The sequence below is a fragment of the Piliocolobus tephrosceles genome, unplaced genomic scaffold, assembly GCF_002776525.5.
Source record: "Piliocolobus tephrosceles isolate RC106 unplaced genomic scaffold, ASM277652v3 unscaffolded_37834, whole genome shotgun sequence".
In the NCBI taxonomy this organism is placed as follows: domain Eukaryota; kingdom Metazoa; phylum Chordata; class Mammalia; order Primates; family Cercopithecidae; genus Piliocolobus; species Piliocolobus tephrosceles.
In genome coordinates, this window is record NW_022321903.1 from 1 (window position 1) to 4,740 (window position 4,740).

General features: G+C 45.3%; 1 pseudogene; it reads right to left on the minus strand.

Annotated features, from left to right (window-relative positions):
* Positions 1 to 448: 448 nt before the first annotated feature.
* On the minus strand, positions 449 to 844 carry LOC113223030 (annotated as a pseudogene).
* Between the last annotated feature and the right edge of the window lie 3,896 nt (positions 845 to 4,740).

Below are 4,740 nucleotides of genomic sequence, written 5' to 3' on the forward strand. Positions count from 1 at the left end.
TAGTTACTTTGGGTGTACAATTCACAACCAGTTTTAATAGGGCTTATTGCTCAAAATTAGATGTGCCGCAGGTGTGTGTGTGTGTGTGTGTGTGTACACGCATATGTATATGTGTAGTCAAACAGGATATATGGTTATGTGCCTGCTTTACATTTTTTCCAGGCTAATTTTTATTGCCATTGCATTTTATGATGTGGAATTGTGGGGAATCAGTTACCCATTCATTGCCTTGTTAGGGAACTCTCACATTTCCTCCTGAAGAGAATCTTGGCTCTGCCTGCAGGGACTCCCTTGATGCACTTTGGAGGGGATGTGGGTTATCCTCTTCAGAAACATTTTCTTTCTTTCTTTTCTTCTTTTCTTTTCTTTTCTTTCTTTCTCTTTCTTTCTTTCTTTCTTTCTTTCACTTTTTCTTTTCTTTCCATGTGTGAGTCAAAGATTTATTTCTTCATTTCTTGCATTTGAAGTACTCTTTGATGACATCCTCAGCCTGAGACTCCTTCCATAGTCCTTAACTAGTACACAACTGCAACCAACCACTTTACAGGGTTTCTCCTCTCTGTCAATTGTACAGGGGCCTCCCATTCCCCTAGTTTCTTGTTGTCGTCACCCTTGATTAGGTTGATTTGGTGTTCAGCACAAAGGGCCTCCACTAACTTGACATATATAGGCTTATCACAGTTGGATACAAGCACACAAAGGTGGGCTTGGCGCTTGTCTAAGGCTTTGGCACTTTGCGAATTCCATATGCTAGGCCATCATGGATGAGGGCGGTCTTCAGCACCTCCTGTAAAGTAGTATTAATGTCCACAACACCTCCAGCAGCAATGTCTTCCTGGGCCATGATGGTGGGTTATAGGTGAAGCCCAATCTCAAGCCTCTGCCTCCACATGACTTGGCAGCGGCAGGGAAAGAGAGGAATGTTCTGTCTGGTGCATGAGTTTTCATAACAGGATCTATTCCAAGCCCCAGTTCAGTTTGTTATTAAGATATATGGCTCATCTCTTCACTGGCAATGGAAAGTTCCAGCATTTCAAGTAGAATCTCAACCTCAGAGCCACACTATACTTTTCAAAAGCTTGGCTAAGAGAAATGCTACTTGTGGATAAGTGCCTGCAGAGTACATGTATTCGATCCTCTAGATAAATATTCTTAAATCTATTCCCAATTTAGCCAGAGTCATGGACTTGTGAGCTTGACTACTTCCCACTGACTCCTTGAAGAATGACTTTTAATGCTTTGTGCTTTGGTTGAGGGGCATGATACACATTATGCAAAGTATGGTTTTGAACACTGATTCCTATCTGTTGCAGGGATATTGTTGAGGATGTGGCTTCTCTATGAAGCCTCTCTATGAAGACCTAGAGGAGAATATGCTCTTTGGTCCTCAGTATGTGGAATAGTTGTGCTTTTTCTTAGCAACCTGCAAATATTCTGGATCTCATAATGTGTCGTATATCCCTCTCCCCATCAGCAGCTAGGGTCTTAGAGCCAAATGAGTGAACAACCATGAGCCCACACAAGAGGACTAATCACTCGGGTTGGCACAGTTGGTGAGGTGGAATCAGAGCCTGGGGTATAGGCAAGACGCTGTAGTGGCTCAGTCTGCCATGGGCAGATCCAGATGTTGAGTGTCAGGGAACCCCCTCCCTAGGGGAGGGTTGGTGATGAACATGGATCCTCCAAACCAGCCTAATGCAGGTGCCTGTAGGCTATTACTGCCCCTGAGGGTTAGGGTTGGGGTTAGGGTTAGGTATGTTAGGGTGATGACATGGCACACCTGGTTCTATACCTATACCCTTGTCCTCACCAGCTCTGTATCCTTTATTAACACACGTGAATGGCATTGTTTGGAGCAGCAGCAACTGCATGTGAGCCAGATGCCATGTGCTTTCCATTGTTTCACCCATCACAGTCCCCAGGGGTAGGTACATTCACACCCCAAAGTTCACTTCTATTATGTGAGCCAGGGAAGCAGTATACTAGACATTAGCAGTGTGGGCTGTGGAGTCAGGGGACCAGTTTCAAATCCTGCCTCCACCTCTCACTAATTGAGAGGCCTTGGATGAGACATTTAGTCTATTTATCTATAAAACAGGAACAAAACACTGCTTACAAACACAGCTGTGACAGGAAACACATTATGTAACCACTGTGAACAATTTAGCACAGAGCTTGACCCAGTAATAAATGCTATGAAGAAATATATTGTGGTAGTGAAGACTTTTTGGTTTTTGGAATTGGATACACCTGAGTTCAAATTCCAGCTCTTCCAGGGTCAACTGTGAAAACTTGGGCAAATTTCCAACTTCATTAATCCTCACCTTTTTCCAACTGCGAAATGGGGCAAATACTGCATACAAAACTCATGGCCCACTGCTTGAGATGAAGTGTGTGCTCCATAAGTGATAGCTTTAGCTACTTGTTATTTTACTGCTATACCAGAAAGAATGCAGCTCAAGCTAAACAGGCAAGATGGAACATCCAAGGCGATTCTGCAGAGCTGCCGACCCTATGCGGCAACCGACCTCCATCTCCAACACATGGTAGCAACAGTTACTTAGATGGATTGTGTTCTACGTACTAGGCAATGAGCTGAGAGTTTTATATTTTTGTTTTACCTGGGACTAGGTATGGCAGATCTTAATATTTTGGGGGCCACAAGTACTGAATCAGCCTGGTTCCAATCAAGAGATAGAAACCACAAGTGGTTTATGCAGTGGAAGTTTAATATAAATAATTATTCAGCTATGATACATGAGCAACTATATGATGTAAAGAGAACCTTATAGGGCTACTCTCCCTACAAGTGGGGAAGAGTATCCAAGAAGGACAATCTAGGATTGGGGTCCCCTCCCCAGGCTGGAGATCAGATATTGTTGGAGAAGGTATCATTGCATCCCCCTACATGGCAGAGAGATTTGCTGGGTTGCTTGGTCTAGAGCTGGTTGCAATTATTGGACAAGCAGGAAACAAACCTCCATAGCCCATGTCCACACTGCTGGGTTGAGTGTATGAGCATGTAGAATGATTGGGTCTCCAGTATGGACAGAAGGCATGGATTGCATGGTGCCTGTGTTGGGAGGATACTAAGTGGGCGATCACCATATCAGGCCAAGACTAGTTGCCTGGGACCTTCTGGGCACATGGCTGGAGCAGAGCACCACTGGATCTCCTCACAGCAGCCAGACCCAGGAAGAGAAGCTCCTTTCACCTGTGCTGTTCTCTCAGCACCCTCCACTGAGAAAGCATCATGTTAAGCTCACCGTAGAGGAGAAATGCTCATGGGAATCCTGTCCATTGTCACAGAGCAGGTATTAGTGGGTGAATATGGAGTTGAGAAGTCATAAGTTGTAACTGGCATAGATATTATGGGGCATTTGAAGAACGCTGTGAACACATATGCATGGGTCCATATATTCATGCATGTGCACGTATGTGTAATTATTCACACAATTCATGGTGGATACTACTTCTAGGGTGTTCACAGACCCCAGGTAGAGAGTGCCTGGAGGGAAAATTATCCAAGGCAGGCCCATTCATTGTTCCAGGGCAGCCACAAGAAAGCCTCCCTTAAGCAGCAGAAGTCTCCGGGGCAGGTGGGGCTAGGCAGCATGAAAGAATTGGCCGCAAGAGTTCCCAACCCTGTCCCAATTATGCAAGGTGACTTTTCTTTCTCTTCCTTCTCCATTCCCTTCCATATTGCTCATGCACCCAAAGGGAGACTTGAAGACTCTCTAGCAGGGCAAGGCCATTTTCTTTTGGCATTTTTCTCTCCCTAAAATCTAGCCTGATTATCAGCTTAGACACACAATAGGCTATGTGCTATGAAAAACAGGCATCCTGGGTTATTTTACAAACTCATGGATAGTCATTTTGAAATCGCCTTCACCTTTGCAAAATTAGGACTGAGACAGTGAAAGAAAGCTAACTTAACCGACTCCATCTTGCTTCTAACCTCCAAGCTGTCTTTGTTCATTCCTGGGCATAGGCTGAACTAACTTTGGGAGAAACTTAGTTTGTAGTTATAGTTTAAATAAAGATGGTAGCAGCCCTTTCCCAAAGCAGACCTCCTTCTTCTCTGGGGACTAGACTAACATTAGCCACAGGATTAGAAATTATGGTTTAGGAGTCACGCAGCTGGAGGCTACAAGATTCTGACCCTCCCTAAACTGCTCCTGAGATCAGCCTTTGAGATATTTTGCAGACCCTGCACTTGATGGATCAGCTGGCACCACCCAGATGGAGAAACTGGCTCGTCTGATCTTGTGGCCCCCACCCAGGAGCTGACTCAGCGCCAGAAGACAGCTTCGACTCCCTATGATTTCATCCCTGACCAATCAACACCCCTGGCTCACTGGCTTCCCCCCACCAAGTTATGCTTAAAAATTCGGCTCCCTGAATTCTCGAGGAGACTGATTTGAGTGATAATAAGACTCCAGTCTCCCCCACAGCCGGCTCTGCGTGAATTACTCTTTTTCTACTGCAATTCCCTGTCTTGATCAATCGGCTCTGTCGAGGCAGCAGGCAAGGTGAACCCCTTGGGCGGTTACAATCTTCCTCCTTCAGTGAAACTCCAAGTTCCTCGTTGATAGTGGCAAACACCAGTTGCCATATTTTCTACTGTTTCTGGCACAGAAAGTCCCTGTTCATGGTCCTGCTGGATGTAAGGGCCCAGGTGCTGAAAAGTTATCTCCCACCTCACCCCAACCTCATCAGTGGGGCTGGATACTGGCAGTG